Genomic DNA, 19,353 nt, shown 5'->3' on the forward strand with positions numbered 1-19,353 from the left:
CCCACCACGTGACAACACGCAATTTTGGAAGCTGTCTTCTAAGGGGAATCCCCTCGCCCATGATTCCAAGAAAGCTCGACGCACAAGTCACGAAAGGAACACGGTTCAGTTGTTATGGAACTTCCGGTTTTCTGGCGAACGAGATGGCGCCTGAAAATTGTCATATGTAACGAGAGACGACGAGGTGAAATAAACATGGCAGTTGTGTTCTAGAATCCTAGTGCTCTTTGCTCGCCGCTTACTACTCTTTCTCTTTAGTTAACTCTACAAATCAACAAAAATGTTTCATCTTTCGATCCCTTTGATTGTAATACAATCTTAATGTTTACGCACAATCCCCCTTGATATTTTGCGGAAATTTCAGTGTAAATGGTAACGAGTTGATCGGAACAATTGACATCAATTCAAAGTTTTAGGTTTTATAATATAAATGCTTTGAATAATAAACAATTGACCAGAGTTTATTTCGGTCTTAAAATCTGTGATATTTTTTAAGGCCTTAATAAGCCTATTATCATCTTTCACCATGTCCTTGGAACTATCGTATCGAAAAGTATGTAAGTAGTTACCAGCTCAGGAGGAAAATGACATTTAAGTTACCGAGACCTAAGACCGATATGGTCAAGAAATCATGCTCATACAAGTTAATTACTCGGTGGAACGCTCTGGAAAATCAAATGAGATCAATTCAAGACGTTGACGCTTTTAAAAAGTCGCTCAAGTGTATTTTTAAGCCACGTATATTATAATGATGTACTATGTAGAATTTTTATTGTTGTAAATATGTAGAAATCTTGCATTAGTCTTCTTGTAATTAGTTAAGAATTTAGTCTTATTGTTCGCACACGACTACATCAGCTTTTGCTGAATTTTTTTTTATCGTGTTTAAATAAACGCTGTTGTTGTTGTTGAGCCAGGGGCTTGAATATGAAAAAACAAGTTTGAGTTCTTGTGATCTGTTTGTGTCAGGTTCGAGCGCCCATGATGCTCAAAAGATTACAACAGATATCAGCTGACTGACCGTCTTGTGCTTTGTGGAGAAAAATTCAGGCAACGTATAATAATCAAAACATGTCATACCTTTTGATGCTAAAATTTCTAGTTTCCTCGAAATAAAGGAGAAAAAAGGATTGCGCAAATGTTAATGGTGATAAAAACTTGCGTAAGAAAAAAAGACACCGAGATGCATTTCAAGGGGTATCGTTCAGGGAACGATAAACATTGGAAAAGATGCAATAGAATAGAGTAGCTCGTCTGTTAAGTGGGAGGGAGGGGGGGGGGGCTGGGGTTTGAAATAAGGACTTCTGCTACACTGTCAGCTGGACTGATAACCTACTTGGCGCGCGCAGGTATAGAATAGAGTAGCTCGTCTGTTAAGTGGGAGGGAGGGGGGGCTGGGGTTTGAAATAAGGACTTCTGGTACACTGTCAGCCGGACTGATAATCAACTTGGCGCGCGCGGATCATAACAAGCGTTGAAGTCTCTTCGCTCCGACGAAGGGCTAACGCTCGAAACGTCAGCTTTTGTAATCGTTACGGTGGCCAATTTACCAATTCAACTTTGTTGATATATCCAAATTATTTCGTTACTCCCACCGACGCAGCCCCAAACAGTTTCTTTCGAAACTATCAGCCTTTATTCATTTGAAGTCTCTATGTCTCTGCAGCTCACTTGTTGTGAATCCTTAGAATATGGAGACAGACAATGAAAATCAAAGCACTACTTTTACAAAATATATATTTCTCCACCACAAAGAAGTACAAAATAAGTACACGAGACACCACATTGAATTGCTATAGACGATTTAGTAAACATAAACGCTAAACGGAGACACTAAATTGATGTTATTATCTCCCAAGACTGATCGTAATTTGAATTCTCCTCGCAGTGTTACTACACTGACGAACATAGTGTCGATAAAAATTAAAGAAATTCTAAACTGGAGGATTATTTTTTGGCTAGACATAACATTGAATTCTCGGAATTAAGTAGCAAAGAAACGCATTAGCTCGCAATCTCGTCAGTTTGGAGAATTTTTCTTCTGAATAATAAAAGGAACTTCAATTGAACCAACTACGTTGGCTTTGAAGGGTCTTACATCTCAAACATCACTTGGTATTTCTTCAAAACATGCTTAGCATGTTTTGAGGAAATGGCAGCTAAGTTCACAAGAAACTAAAATGAACCATGAACTTCCAAGACTGATCGTAATTTTAACTCTCCTCACACTGTTAATACAATGGCAAACATAGTGTTCATGAAAATCAAGATAAATGTAAACTGGATGACAGGTTTTAGTACAAACGGGATGTAACAGAGAATTATCTGAATTAAGCAACAACGATACGTATTCTAATCAGTTGCGAGAATATCATGATTTCCTCTGAGATTGGGAGTTCATGAGTTAAATAAACTAAGGTAAAATGAAGAACTATCTTCAACTATGAATAAAACAAGCAACTAACTAATTTACGCGAAGTACATTGACATTATACAAAGCATATTTAGTTGAAACTATCCCAGCTTGTTTAAAAAATCCTACGTTACATCATATTCAACCATATGCAGGTTAACTATTACAAGAACACATATGGTAGTTACAAAAATCTGCTTAGGTAAGATTGATGTGATTGATTTCCTCTAAAACTGCTGGGATACAGTATATCTTCAACTTCTGACCACTCAACTGATCCTAAGTACAAAGCAAGCCTTGAATACCTAGTAATATTTTAAAAACCAACGAGGACTTTATCAGACATCTCTACTTTATACTAAGGTAACTGTAAAGAAATATAAAAAAAATTTGACCAGAAAATTTTCAAAAATTGAAAGTCTTATTCTGAAGCCGTAAACCTTCTCAGATTTACATTTATTCATGAGCCTTTTCTACACACTACTTCCCTTTCAGGACTACATGGTTTACATGTACTTGAATCGCTTCCCTTACTTATGTGTGTAAATATTTTTCCTACTGAAAAAACAATTACCATGTCACGAGCATTAGAATTTACAAATAATGAAACCTCACGTACAGTGAACTCTGCTTAGCTGTTTTATTGTTTAGATTACAAGGAAAATTTCAACCTTTCTGTTCTGGGTCTTTAAAATGGACAGATAAGTGTACAAATGTACATTATGTACAAATATACATTAAGTGTACAAATGTAAATTGACCAAACTTATTTGATATCAGTAGATCTTATTCCTCTAACATGTGGTTAGTGAATAGGCCCTATGTATGCTTGTGTACGGTGGAATACCCAGTTTAACCTCCAGGCCTCATTTTCAAGATGCGGAGTCATAAATGTAATTTAGAAAGTGTTCCCAAGACACTGAAATGAAGAGAAAACTCACACAAAAAAAAACCAAGAAAAATGCTAAGATTCATGGTAAAATTAGTGCAAATGCGGCCTGTTCTTCTAAGTATATGAAGTCATCTTACCTAAGATCTATTCAGTAACATCATGTTAGATATTTACCTCTTCGAATCATGCTTAGAATGGCAATCTTGGCACTAATAAAATTAGATTGGATCAAAATGGAATGAAAAACCTCTAAAAAGGAAATGATTTTTTCAAGGTAATTTCAATTCGTATAATAAGTATGTTTCGACATTCTCATGTCATCTTCAGTTGCAAATGAGCTTTTAACAGTTGTACATTTGAATTTATATTAAGGTAGGTTACGTTACAGTTTGAATATTAAATACGCGAAAAATGTAAATAGCGCGCGCTTGACTAGACCAAAAAAAAAAGAAAATAATAATAATAAAATAAAAGACCAAGGAACAACATAATTAAAGGGAAAGAGACGATTCTATATGCTTCAATTGCTGATTAAGAATGGGTTGCTAGGTCTACGTTCGGGTGTCGTTTATAAATTTTCGTGTGCTGGCTGTAATGCCAGTTATATTGGTGAGACCATTAGCCACATTTGTAGAGGAGTTCGTGAGCACCGCTTGTCGGAAAAAACTTCGCACATTTACAGGCACCTGCAATCATCAAGGGCCTGTCTTGACTCTTGTGATACAGAATGTTTCACGATCTTAGATTCTGCCGGTTCAAAATACCAAATTAAGATCAGAGGCATTGCTTATTAAGTGGGAAAAACCCATTCTTAATCAGCAATTGAAGCATCTAGAATGGTCTCTTTCCTTTTAATTATGTTGTTCCTTGGTCTTTTATTTTATTATTATTATTATTTTTTTTTTTTTTTTGGGTCCATTCAAGCGCACTCTATTTACATTTTCGCGTATTTAATATTCAAATTGTAACGTAAGCCCTGACACGTAATTTGTAACGTGCCTTAATATAAATTCAAATGTACAACCGTTAAAAGCTCATTTGCAACTGAAGATGACATGAGAATGTTGAAACATGTCTTGTAAATTTAAACTCAAAGTTGTCGTTTCTATATTGAGAGTTATTGCCACTCTGCTGTCTTTACGTCCTTGTAGAATAAGTACTTATTATGCGGAAAACCATCCAAGTTTATTTAAGATATGGCTTCAAATTATAGAATTTTGAAATCAAACTTTAGCCAACTTTTGCAAATAATGAACAATTTGGTGGCTTATCAAAAGCTTAGAGCATAAATATAGTGAAAACCCAATGGACAAGCTCCTGGTTATGTACAAGAAAAACCTTTAAATTGATTTCGGTACAACTGATTATGATATAGGAATAGAGTTGACTATCATTTTGGTGATAACTGAAATCTCGCGATCACCATTCAACTACTTCAGGCCTTCACAACAAAAGCCTTGTTACATTCTGTTCTCTTGGCAAGCATTTAAATTTGTAAAGGTAAAAAAAAGACAATTCCACTGATCAGTATTTAACGATACAGTCTGTTTTTATTTCTTCAGCAAAGAAAAATGTTACATATCTCAAGTTTTAATTAACAATATTAGCAACGACATTTCAAGTACAGGTAAAATAGTGGCAAGCTAAAAAGGAATGTAAAGAGGCCAAAAACTCCAAAATCAGAGAAACATTCAAGCTTTCCAAGTGCATGCACCAATTTTTCTTCTTAAGGTAAAAAAAAAAAAACACTTTTCATCGATCTGGTTTCATATTCAAATTTTGTCATTCCTTTGCCATGAAGTCAAGAGTGACGTCATCTCCAATCAACACAAAAGGCGCCCAGTATTTGATGTTGCTGTACTTGTCTGATTCTCTGAGGCTTTTCATGGCCAGGTTTAGAGACTCACTTGCAAGTTTACCTTCTGCAAGGTGTTGATAAAAGCATTTCATAAACTCAAGAGTAGCTTCGTCATCAATCGCCCAAAGGGACACCACAACAGACCGAGCACCAGCCCCCATAAAGGCTCGCGCGATGCCAACCACACCCTCAGCCTTGATCTCGCCCCAACCACTATGGCAGCAACTGAGCACAACAAGTTTGGCGCGAAGTTCAATATCCAACACGTCTCCAATTGTTAAAATGTAATCCTCCTTCGTTGGCACAATAGATATTCGGTCTGGATCAGGTGTGAGAGCAATTTCGCCAGTTTCCATACATCCGTGCGCCGCAAAGTGAACTAAGGAAACGGAATTGAGTCTTTTCAACACCTCTCGTTTCGTGGCCTGTCTACCAGTGATTGGAGTGGTCTTCAAAATCTGTCCGATCATTTCTACTTCTTCTTGAGCACAAGGAAGCTGCTCCAGGGGTTTCTTTCCATGGCTGTCAGTAATCTCGCCTATTCACGGATTTCCTACAAGTAACGCGCCACTGCTTTTGTGATAATCTTCTGGGCAATCGGCAATGAGTTTGAGACTTGTTAACGATGGAGCAAGTCTGATTCTGAATGATTCACAAAGGTAGTTAGAATTACCATCTTTCAATGCAGCATACGGAACGAGCCACAGAGGTCCATCGGGAACAGTTAGCAGCTGATTCCCTTCAACCAGGTCGGCCACCGGCTTCATAATGTTATCATACAAAGTGCCTAAGCATTGTTTTTTTTGGACAAGAGGTTGAGGGGTGTCCTCTCCAGTTTCCTTATGAACTTTTGAGCGGCATTCCCTCAAAGTATCCAAAGATCGATTCTCGCATCTCACATTAGAAAGAACACCAAGTTCTGTATAGACACCGAGGACGAACGACTCAAAGGACTGGCTTGCTCCACTATTTTCTGAAAGAGAATCTTTGAATTTACTTTGTCTCAACTGTATTTGATTTCCTTCAGACACAATCCAGAGATAAACGTCGTCTTTGTCCACTGCCTGAAAGACAGTGTTTGATGGAATGTTCTTTAAAAGTTGTAAATCTGCATCGTCTCCCTTAGGCTGACTTGTTCCTCCACAAAAACTGGATTCCATCAGGTCAGTCAAAGCTTGAGCTCGTCCTTTCTCAGCAGCAAATAAGGCTTCGTCTATCTTACCTTGTTTCACGAGAACTCTCCACAAACCCGTATACGCCACTTGATACTGATTTCGAAAATTAACTTTCCACTCATCTTTAGATTTTAGAAGTATTCTCAGAGCATTGAATAAGGTTATGCTAGCTAGGTAATGTTCAACGGCGTTTGGTAGTAGACCCAGTGACCCGAAAACATTTGCTAATGAACAGTGGACCGATGCCTCCAAGGATTTGTCTTCAACCTCTATCGCAGTTTCAAGCGTTCGGTTATATAACTTCTTGGCCTGTGAAAAGTCGCCGAGACTAAAGTAAACATGACCGAGGTTGGAATAGCCATAACCCTCTCCACCCTTGTCTCCTATTTCTTTAGCTATTTCAAGATGTAGTTTGTGGTACTCTATGGCTTTTTGGAAATCACCCAGGGATTGATAAGCATTGCCAAGATTGCCATAAGTTCGACCCTCCACACCCTTGTCTCCTATTTCTTTAGCTATTTTAAGACATAGTTTGAGGTGTTCTATGGCTTTTTGGAAATCACCCAAGGTTTGATAAGCATTGCCAAGACTGCCATTTGCATTGCCCTCCCCGCCCTTGTCTCCTATTTCTTTAGCTATTTCAAGATGTCGTTTGTGGTACTCTAATGCTTTTTTGAAATCACCCAGGGATTGATAAGCATTGCCAAGACTGCCATTTGCACTGCCCTCCCCACGCTTGTCTCCTATTTCTTTAGCTATTTCAAGACATAGTTTGTGGTATTCTAATGCTTTTTTGAAATCACCCAAGGATTGATAAGCATTGCCAAGATTGCCATAAGCATTACCCTCCCCACCCTTGTCTCCTATTTCTTTAGCTATTTCAAGACATAGTTTGTGGTACTCTAATGCTTTTTTGAAATCACCCAGGGATCGATAAGCATTGCCAAGATTGCCATTTGCACTGCCCTCCCCACGCTTGTCTCCTATTTCTTTAGCTATTTCAAGATGTAGTTTGTGGTACTCTAATGCTTTTTTTAAATCACCCAGGGATTGATAAGCATTGCCAAGACTGCCATTTGCACTGCCCTCCCCACGCTTGTCTCCTATTTCTTCAGCTATTTCAAGATGTAGTTTGTGGTACTCTAATGCTTTTTTGAAATCACCCAAGGATTGATAAGCATTGCCAAGACTGCCATTTGCACTGCCCTCCCCACGCTTGTCTCCTATTTCTTTAGCTATTTCAAGACATAGTTTGTGGTATTCTAATGCTTTTTTGAAATCACCCAGGGATCGATAAGCATTGCCAAGATTGCCATAAGCATTACCCTCCCCATCCTTGTCTCCTATTTCTTTAGCTATTTCAAGACATAGTTTGTGGTACTATAACGCTTTTTTGAAATCACCCAGGGATTGATAAGCATTGCCAAGACTGCCATTTGCACTGCCCTCCCCGCCCTTGTCTCCTATTTCTTTAGCTATTTCAAGCTGTAATTTGTGGTACTCTAATGCTTTTTTGAAATCACCCAGGGATTGATAAGCATTGCCAAGATTGCCATAAGTTCGACCCTCCACATCCTTGTCTCCTATTTCTTTAGCTATTTTAAGACATAGTTTGAGGTCTTCTATGGCTTTTTGGAAATCACCCAAGGTTTGATAAGCATTGCCAAGACTGCCATTTGCACTGCCCTCCCCGCCCTTGTCTCCTATTTCTTTAGCTATTTCAAGATGTAGTTTGTGGTACTCTAATGCTTTTTTGAAATCACCCAGGGATTGATAAGCATTGCCAAGACTGCCATTTGCACTGCCCTCCCCACGCTTGTCTCCTATTTCTTTAGCTATTTCAAGATGTAGTTTGTGGTACTCTAATGCTTTTTTGAAATCACCCAGACTCCTATAGGCATTACCAAGATTTCCATAAGTTTTACCCTCCCCACCCTTGTCTCCTATTTCTTTAGCTATTTTAAGACATAGTTTGAGGTACCCTATGGCTTTTCGGAAATCACCCAGGGATTGATAAGCATTGCCAAGACTGCCATTTGCACTGCCCTCCCCACGCTTGTCTCCTATTTCTTTAGCTATTTCAAGATGTAGTTTGTGGTACTCTAATGCTTTTTTTAAATCACCCAGGGATTGATAAGCATTGCCAAGATTGCCATAAGCATTACCCTCCCCATCCTTGTCTCCTATTTCTTTAGCTATTTCAAGACATAGTTTGTGGTACTCTAATGCTTTTTTGAAATCACCCAGGGATCGATAAGCATTGCCAAGACTGCCATAAGCATTACCCTCCCCCCCCTTGATTCCTATTTCTTTAGCTATTTCAAGATGTAGTTTGTGGTACTCTAATGCTTTTTTGAAATCACCCAGACACTGATAGGCATTACCAAGATTTCCATAAGCATTACCCTCCCCACCCTTGTCTCCTATTTCTTTAGCTATCTCAAGCTGTAAGTTGTGGTACTCTATGGATTTTTTGAAATTACCCAGACTCTGATTAGCATTGCCAAGATTGCTATAAGCCTCACTCTCTTCATACTTGTCTCCTACTTGTTTAGTTACTTTAAGGTGTAGTTGGTGGTACTCTATGGCTTTCTTTATATCACCGAGTCTGTGATGAGCACTGCCAAGAATGCTGTAGGCTTTTCCCTTTAGAGGTGTGTCACCAACATCTTTAGCAATATGAAGACAAAGGCTGTAGTAGTTAACAGCTCTTCTGATTTCACGTACACTCAGAAAAACATTCCCGAGTTCACCATAAGCACACCCTTCAGCTGACTTGTCACCCATTTCTTTGGCAATTTTAGCAAGTTGATTATAGTAGTCTATTACTTTCTTTACATCACCTGAACTTGCACTAGTGTGATCACAGCTGATATGATCTTTTTCCTCCACGGACTTACCTCCCACTTCTCTGACAGAATGACTTCTCAATGACAACAAGATCTTATTCTTTTTTTCAATCTTTTTTTATGTTAAGGTTACACCATTAATAAAATATCAAAAAACAAAATACAAAAACAAAAAAGGTGTTTCTGATCACATCGGTATTTGATTTAAGAAGGGCTTACAACTGAAGTGAATGTTTCATCTATGCAGTAAGACTTAGTTCTGAAGTAACTCTGCACATAACATAAAGTTTCCTTTCGGTCTGTAATCTCAAATTTTAACTCGAGATATCTGAATATAGCCCCTTGTTTCCAAACACTTGATTGCCTGTTTTCTTTCAGCAGCATGTGTCAGTAGTGGGCAAAAGTCAGGGAAGAATATCGCCACCTGAACATTACTAAGCTTACCTTTCCACGCGTTTCAGAGAGATCTCTTGCCAAGGAACAATGTACACACTGGCTGCATGAATATTAGAGTCTTTAACCAAACATTATATGTACCATCTGTAGCAGGGAGAGTACGACAAGGTCGTGGCTGAAAAGAGTATACCACTTTTCCCACTTTTTTTAATCACATAAAGCATGAGCTGAAAAGTACCCATATAAATTGATACCCTTCTTCATATTTTCTCCCATAAACTATATGTCAATGGTCAAGATTCCTTCAAAGGATACAGCTAATCCCTTATCACACCAAGTAATTGCTTCTTTAAATCTCTTAAGTTCAACACAGGCAATGGCTCCTGTAGGAAACAACACAAAGATCTTATATATTTACTGGCACTTAATTTAAGAAAAGAACTTGAAATTAGACCATTTAAAGCTAAAACATTACAGATTAGAAGAAAAGGAAACAAACAAACAAACAAAAGAAAAAGAAAAACAGGCATAGTCGCTCAGGGGCAAGCTTCTAAAACTTACAAAAACAAAATTCTTATTCTTCAAAAACGCGCTTTCCGCCTCATGTTCTTCGCTGACTACAATTCTCATGCAGTATCTTATTTTATCTTATTTTATCTTATTAACCGCCGCCCAGTTAGCCCAATGGATAGTGCGCTGGACTGTTGTGCGGGAGGTCGAGGGTTCAAGTCCCGGCCGGACCAACACTCAAGGTCTTAAAATAATTGAGAAGAATTTGCTACCTTTCTATAACATCAAGAAATGGTTAGATATTCTAGTCTTCTCGGAGAGGGACGAATAAATGGAGGTCCCGTCTCCTGCAGGGTTAGGGGTAGGAGACGTTGATTTCCCACGCACCAGATTAGTGTGTGATGGATGTCCTCCCCTGGGGTGGGATGGGTGGGTTTACTGGGCCCGCAGTAATTGGCGCAAGCTGGTGCGGTGTTCCTGCCGGTTGGCGAAGCTAATAAACTTAACTAAACTATTTTGTCTCCTCTAACTTTCTTCCCTTAGATCTACTCTACCTTAAATCCGTTGCTATTCTAATGCATGATATATCCAACAGCTTAACGCCTACTAACATATCTAACTTATTTGCTTCCCAATCTACTATTCATTCATATAGTAAAAGATCATCTTCAAGAGGTGACTGTTATTTTAAATACTCAAGTTAGACAAACAAACTAAGTCTTTTTCAAAGTATGGCGTAAAAATCTGGAATAGGTTACCGTGTGGAATGCTTCAAATGTCCAAAATTAACTTTAAAATCAATGTCCACGACACTTTACTCCGAATACTTTCCGAAGAAAATAATTATATTGATTTACCTGACTTAATAACAAAAATTTCCTGAAAAGTCAGCTTCTTATATTTCCAATGTAAACTTAATTAAGGTGAATTTGTTTTTATTTATTTGTTTACTTATTTAACATTTGTTACTCTTCTTTTCAAGTCTCTTTTGGGAGCCATTTATATTATTTTGTATATATATATATATATATATATATATATAAAATATGACTTTGTTTAACCACTGGTTGCCTCAACTAGCTAATCTGCTAACTGCGAGCAGTGGATATTGCTTTCTGTAAATTATTCTGTAATTAATAATTCAAAGTAAATAAATAAAGTTTGCTGTTGCTGTTGCTGCTGTTCTTATTATTATTTCATGGAACATTAAAAGCCAATTTACAATAAAGTAAACAGGCCCTAGATGCTTCAGTTGCATTAGATTTCTGGTAATTCAAACTTTCAAGAACACTCATATTGGGACTGATGACAGAGCTGAATAATAAAATACTACGTCATCGGGTATGCGGTTAACAACGCGGGCTCAAGTGTCCTAGGTCTAAAATTTAGCAAAATTAGCGGAAAATAATAAGAGCTGACCTTTAAAACGGAGGAACTCTGTTTTCGTCGAAGGCACTTTCCTATTTCCAAAGCTTTAAAGGAGAAAATTAATTTTTGAAAATTTTTAGGGGGTGTACCAAATTTTTGGAGGTTGTTCTGTAAAAGAAAAGCGGCAAGGAAAACGACGCCTCGAAGCAACAGAATAGGATATCAACCATGCAAACGACTCAAAATCCGTGTTTCCGCGGCAAAACCTGGCGCATGCGTATACGTTAGTCAGCTCTGTCGGGACTGATAATTCTCATAAAATCAGCAAGTGATAGGTTGGTAAGAATAACACATGTAATGCAAAAATAAGAAAAAGGAAAACCATATTTTGAATAACTTTGATGATGATGATGGTATGATGATGGTAGTTTTTTAACACTTCTGGCAGTTAAAAAACTGAATAACTGAACAGTGTAATTTTACAAGGATATTAAAAAGAATCTTACTAGATACCAATAATAAAGTCTATTTACAATAATAAGTCTTAAGATTGGAATAATTGTAATAAGTATTACAATAATAGTTAAGTCTACGAATACCTAACAGTAAAAAAGTCATTTGTTCTTTTTGTTCTTTTCATTTTTGTTGTGGCTTTGGTATTTCCTGATAAGGAAAAGAACTTGTCATAGCTTGTGGAGCTAAGAAAGATATGGGGTGGTCTTCATTCCTCATTTCCGCCATCAACTTTTTACAAACGAATATCCTACGATCTACCAACAATGACAATTTTGCCTGGTCTAGGGCTTGTTGATATCTAAAATTTGGGAATATAATTTTTAAGGCTCTTTTTGTATGGATTCAATAGCATCGGAGAGATATGCGGGAGTGTCTTTCCACACTTCCGCAGCATACTCTAGGACCGATCTGATATTACAAGTGTATACCTTAAGCATGTCTTCTGGCATAACTCCTGCGCGTTTCAACAACCTTAGAGCGTATAATTTCTTAGCTGCCTTAGCAGTCACATATTCAACGCGAGTGTTCCATTTAAAATCATCTCTAATTATAACTCCTAAAAGCTTATAAGTTCCTACCCGCTCCACTTCTTGATTTCCAACACTTATAGGTCGCATTGCAGTAATCGAATTCGTCATGAAATTTACGTACATTTCTTTACATTTTTCGGGATTTAATTTCATCCTATGTTCTATGCAATAATCATAGATTTCGCTGACAACTACATCTAGCATACTGACGGAGTTCCTTGGAATGATCTCAAATGCAGTAGTGTCATCAACATACTTCGTACGCATATGCCAATTACTGAGTAGCTTGTTTATCATAACAGTAAAGAGCGTTAATCCGAGTTTTGTTCCCTGTGGGACGCCACCATTGACTTGCTTCCATGGTGACAGGGAGGAGTCAACACGTACACCCTGTGTCCAGTTGGTAAAAAAGGAACGAATCCAAAAAAACAGAGTTTGATCGATGTTGAACAATCTGAGTTCATCTAATAATACTGAGTGGTCTATGATATCGAAACCTTTAGTAAAATCAGCAAAAAATATCCGAACAGAGCAGTTACCTGAATCAATAGCTTCGTGTATAGCTTGCATTAAATAAATTAGTGCGTGCACTGTAGAGTGTCCATGAGGTGCATATTGACGTGGGTCGATAGAGTCAAACACCTGGTCTAACAAATGAATAAAGGCTGATAGTTTTTAAAGAAACTGTTTGGGGCTGCGTCGGTGGGGGTAACGATATAATCTGGATATATCAACAAAGTTGAAATGGTAAATTGGCCACCGTAATGTTTACAAAAGCTGACGTGTCGAGCATTAGCCCTTCGTCGGAGCGAATAGAGGAATTGTGGGTTGTGTGTGCTCTTAAAGGCAGAAAATGGAGCTACGTTATTGGTGGGAACATGGCAACGAGAAATCCTGGCAGCAATTTTGAAGCAACCATGATGAGCGCTAATTTACATATTCACATATTTCTTTTATACAATGGGATACATCTTTTAGTTCTTCTTGAACATGACCATCAAATTCACCAAATTTGAATGAAATCTGGAAAGGGCATATGGAATATGCTGATTAAGTTTCAAAGTCAATCAAAATACAAAGTAAAAAAAATTCATTTGATATTAATACTTTATTTTTGGCTATATCCCAACAAACATATCTAACCTCTCACAATTGCTTTAAGGAAAGTTGGTTCTAACTCAGTGGCAGCTTTTGCATCACTCAGTGAATCCTGGTGATTTCCTGTTTTTTTGAAATAAAAATATCAAATTAGCTTAAATGTAGCAAACCCGTCACTTAAAGATAATTTTAGGAAACTTGTGATGTTCATTGATTTCTGGGATGAGAAATCACTTATTAATTTGTATGATGTTGTTTTTTGTGAAGGGAGAAAAACCGGAGGACCCTGAGAAAAATACTAGCAGCAAAGATGAGAATGAACAACAAACTCAAACCCACATGTGACACCAGATTTGGGAATCAAACCCTGGCCACAGTGGTAGGAGGTGAGCGCTCTCACCACTGCACCATCCCTGCTCCCCAACATTCCAAATTCCAATTAACAACTGGTTCATGCTTTAGCGTACACTATCGAGTTATGGAACACGAGGGAAGTTTGGAGAGCACGAAAGAAGCGTAAGGGTTGCCTGAGGCAATAGCCAAGGGCAACTCTAGCTTCTCGAGTGCTCTCCAAACTTCTCACGTGTTCCATAACTCGCTAGTGCACACAACTGAAAGTATGAACCAATTGTTTTAGAACAAAGCCGGTGGAATTGTGCATCAAGTCCGATGCGAAAAACAGACAACAATATCAATTGCAGCGAATCGTGACGGCGCTGATGTCGAGTCTCCTTTTCCACTGTTTTTCTCTTTTTCTGCCTCAGTTAAGAACTCTAGCTCAAGGGAAAAGGTCGAAAAATTGTCTTCGCTTTCCGACTAGTAGGCCGAGTCTTTTTTTTGTATCCATTATAGTCGCGAAATATAATTATTATTTATCCCCACGCTAACAATGCCTGCTTGTGCGAAAAAAAATTTCTGGCGAAGCGATTTGCTGACGCTATCAGCATGCGCATTTTGAGCACCGCGCTTACTTTTATTGAATTTGATTGCGCGGCTCTGCTAGTTATGTTCTAATGCTAATTCAATCCGGAAGCGAGTGTTTTTTACATGAGAAGATTGGGGAACCACTTCCTGCATTACTGACTTTATTATTATCAAATTATTTAATATTTCATTTTAAATAATGATTTACAGGCCAATGATAAGGAATATATTTTTTCAAGGAACCGTTGTCCGGGAACATAATTTAAAATCATCACTCTTTTTCAGAAAACCACTACAGCCCTTTGAAAGAGAAAAATGCATATTGAAAGTTTAATTATCTTACCCAGCTTAAAATGTGCAATCGCCCTGTTGTTATACAGTTTGGCCTTCAGTTCTTTGTCATTGCAGTTCACTTTAATTCCTTCTGTGTAAAAGTGAATGGCATTGAGAAAATCTCCTTTCTTAAAGGCCTCATTACCCTGATTCCGGTAAACATCAGCTCTGGCTGCAAAGAGAAAGTAAGAGATAATTGTTTGTGTCAAATTCTGAGGGTTAAGTTTATTTAAGTGTAAAAGCAGAGCTGCCAAGATCTGGAAATTTAGAATCTGCAGATTTTTGTCTTTTGTGCTAGCTGCCACCTTAGCACCTGCCTGATTGGACCCTGATGACCCATCCCCCCTTGACAATACAGTATTGTACCTGAGATAACGATTGCAGCCCTCACCCCCTCTCCCCCCACCCGCCCCCCAGGAAAAATCCTTCAGAGATGTTTTTTTTTATTAAAAACTCATCCAATGAGTCAGACTCTGTTGTTGTTGTGGTTGTTGTTAAGAAGAAAGTGCATTCCCTACTTTGAAACAAACTAAGTGCAAGAAGAAAGAAAACTGAGATAAGAACCCTAAGATAAACAAAAAGCCAGGTGACAAGTTGAGGTTAAAGTTGAACCCAACTCACCTCGTAAACCGTCCTCACCTGCTGCATTTTCTTTTTCGGGTAAGCCTTCATTTTCACATGGAACTTTAATTGGACCTCTTTCTGTAGCCATAACAACTGTGAGAAAAAGGCTTAATTCTTACAAAGTTCCTGGTTTAAATTATCTTGGCCTGAAAAATAGATGCATGGTTATAAATGGTAATGAACATCAGCTCAACATACCCAATTGCAAAGTTAATATTTTTCTCTTTGAAGAATGGGAGGGATACATTGACACAAAATTATAACAAGCAAATACATTCTAAAATAGCATAAAAACAAGTTATTGGTAAGTGGCAAAAAAACAAAAGATATCTATAGTGAAGAAAACAATAATTTATTTTTAAATGAACAGTAAAATGTAATTCACTTCTCATTATAATCAATTATAATTAAGATTTAAAAAATACAGTTTTGACTGAGGTAAATTACAAAAGCTAGTCTAAATCAACATCTGTGAGTTGCAAGTTCACAGTTTGTAACAGCAATTTAAATCATTTGAACTAAGAGGCTGTTGGGAAGAAAGCTGTTACAGTAGGTAACAATTAAGGTAGATCAAGTCTGTATTAGAGCAATGTAAGCCCATCCAGCCATATCTCATCCTGGTTTCCTTACAAAAAGCAATTGTGTGTATTACTTTTCCCCCCTTAGGAAGGGTCATGCCAATCAGTATCCCACGGTTACCCCTGGCATTTCATCAGGCTTCCCTGACAAATTATTCACTAGTACCCAGGTACACTCCCGGGTGAAGAGAGACACTCTGAGAGTAAAGTTTCTTGCACAAAAACAAAACACAATGCCCTGGCCAGGTTACAAATGCAGACATCTTGACCCTGAGTCCTGAGACCACTAACAATTAGGCCACCACTTCTCCCCTGGAGGGGAGAGTTTATGCTGAGTCCTTTCTCATGAAAAAGATTTTACAAAACCAAAGTAAAATTCTCTTATTGGATTATCAAATTGAGATCTTGGTCAAAACTTGTTGACAATGCAATGGGTAGACCTTTTGCTTTATTTCCACTTGAACTGATGCCAATGTGGTGATGTATGTTGAAATGGATTTTAATACTTGACAGGTGGTATGCACATAATTTATAGCTAATTGTTTTTTTATTTTTTGCAATCATTATATGTTCCATTGTTTTGCGCATATAATTGATTTGTCTTTGAAACTAATGTACAAGTCTCTAATTCTCTTAATCATCAAGATCTGTTATTCTCAGATATCATAGCTAAATCCATGCTAGCTGTCTTCAATAGAGGATTTATATTTACAAAAAATTTCAATCAATGCAGAGCAACAAGAAAATTGCCATGGAATTCAAAATAACCTGAGAAACATGCAAAGTATTTATGTAAAAGCCAGTCCTAACTTCTTACTAACAGATCAAGCACAATTAGGGCTGTACTGGAAAATATTGGCCCAAGGTTGTGGCAGTACAGAAATGACTGCATGCCAATAATTTCCCGGTATAATGGCTTGAGAAAGCAAAGTAAGAGCAAGTAGTTTAAAATGTCCCTTGGACTAAACTAGTTTACTTTGAGTTTTCCGGCTTTCAAGAAAAAAATACATTGTGTATGACCTTTTTAAAGAAAATGGTCCATATAGCAAACCCTCACCAAGTATAAGAACCAATCAAAACTTTTGAATTTATCTCAAGACTACTTGCCACGTAATAATTTGATTATCACCGGACACAGACTTAGATACATGCAGCCAAATGTAAGACTAATCCAGTTTTAATAAAATAAATTGACTGGAGATATTCAGTTGTTGTGATTCTTGATGCTGATCACATTTTATTAGCTGATAGCAAAAGGTAAAACTTTACTGATACAAATCAACCATTAACAATTGTTGAATTGGATTCTGAAAATTTAATAGAGCTGAAAGGATGCTTGGAATAAAACCCTAGTTGACACCAACTTAATTGTTCCAATGTTAAACAGGGGAATAAATTAACATACACTGTCTGGAAGGAGAATCTAACAGTCTATCAAAAGTACAAAATAACTGTTAAACTAACAAAAAATAAACACAAGGAATACGCCTGAAATGTTTATCTTTTTTTGATTAGATGCATCGTTAATAGAGGAGCATTTCAGTTAAGTTAATACATAATTTAAACATGAAAGCTAGTGCAAAACACGAACTGCATACTCTAGCAACATGACACGAAAACGAAACTGAAAGTTTTTCCATCATCAGCGCTAGCACTGCGTAAATTTAATCGATCATTTGGATATTCCTTTTAACTCTCCCGAATCATTGATTTCGTCCGAGCGTAAATACCTGGTTTTTTTTTTTTTTGATACTTTGTGAATTCAACAGCTGCAACATGTAAGTTCATATTGTTTAGCTAAAAACATGTTATAACTAACAGCATGGAAGCGGCAATACACAGCACGTGAGAATAAAGTAAAAGTTAGCAATACTCGGCGGTTTGAGGGTCTTTTATTGCCGAAAATCAGGGAAAATTAGGACAGATTAAAATATTTGAAGAAGAAAATGTTAACTGAGAAACTCGAAATAAAAGTATTTACCTTATGTTTAAATATCTGATACAACCACGCTTCCTTGAACACCTCTGTCGCGGAAACGGAAGCAACGTTTGACTATTTTGCGACCGTGCCAACTCAGTCCATAGTGGAAATGTTTCAAAGTAAGTAACGAGAACTGACAAAGTATCAAGTAAGACTCCACAGGTATGTTATGGGACGAAGAATCTCAATAAACCGTTCTGAGTTGCAAACTTGCCGCCGCTATGAAAAAATGGCAGCTGTTTTGTGAAAGAGGGGAGTCCCCTGGACCATGATTCAATTCAAGGTTGAAGTGTACATAATTATGACGCGCTTCGTAACCGGAAGTGCTTTAAAATCAGTGGTAAATCAATTATAAGTTTATCAACGGCTGGCGACTCGCGAAAATCAGTTATAAACTGACTATTCACCATATTTATATACATAAAAATTCATCTCATGTGCCCTTGCTTAACATTGTTCCCTGACTCTCACAAGTTCCAATTCCAATAAGCTACACTACCTTGTTACTTCTCACTTTCGCCTGATCTCATCAGCACTTTTAAAATAACACTTAAGAGGTAAGTCTTACAAATATTAGAAACTAATTGCTCTTGGAATATATTTACATAATTCTGTTGTACCGTGAACATAAACTGTTATTTATCTTATTATCATTTAATTACTGCATACATATTTAGACCTCAGAGGGTTTGTGGCCCTACACTGCTTCGGGGAATATATTCCCAGCTTTTTCTCTGAAAGGATTTTTCAGATTTTCCTACCCAGGGATGACCTACTTATATTTTTAGATTTTTTGATAGCTGTTGTAACTCAATCCTTCTATTCACACTGAGGAGGGCTGACGCTGGAACATTCCGATTTGGAAACTGTACGGTGGCCAATTTACGTTCACCTCAGTTGATAAAACCAAAATATCTCATTGAACCTATACCGATGAAGCACCACAGTTTCTTTAGAACCTTAACCCTTTTTTTCATACGTTGTTAATACCTGCCACTGGTGAGAGTGATGAGAGGCCAAAAGCAACCAAAGTGAACCAAATAGATTGCATTTGGAATAGAAATCTCCCAAAAAAACATAGCATACTTCTTATGTACACCTTAAAATTACATACAGTACTTCTCAAGCGCTTCCCGTAACATTATTCTCTTACTTTTCATACGTTCTCATTAGCTAAACTTCAGTATTATTGTTTCTCATTTTTACATGTTTCCAAGGCACTGTACGCACTAAACTTAAGAGGTAATATAAGTCTCAGAAACACATTTAACAAGCATTTCTTCGAGTTTGAAATAAATGAAAATGAGT

The 19,353-nt window shown here is 37.4% G+C and overlaps 1 pseudogene across 1 annotated transcript; it reads right to left on the reverse strand.

Annotated features, from left to right (window-relative positions):
- Positions 1-1,720: 1,720 nt before the first annotated feature.
- Positions 1,721-18,301, reverse strand: LOC148716110 (uncharacterized; annotated as a pseudogene). The gene is made up of 6 exons (XR_015995320.1): positions 18,046-18,301; positions 15,484-15,632; positions 14,873-15,034; positions 13,651-13,728; positions 9,899-9,966; positions 1,721-9,299 (listed from the first exon to the last, which is right to left on the reverse strand). The product of XR_015995320.1 is annotated as an uncharacterized LOC148716110 (transcript).
- Positions 18,302-19,353: the final 1,052 nt, after the last annotated feature.

This window comes from Stylophora pistillata, chromosome 14, assembly GCF_964205215.1.
Source record: "Stylophora pistillata chromosome 14, jaStyPist1.2, whole genome shotgun sequence".
Taxonomy (NCBI): Eukaryota; Metazoa; Cnidaria; class Anthozoa; order Scleractinia; family Pocilloporidae; genus Stylophora; species Stylophora pistillata.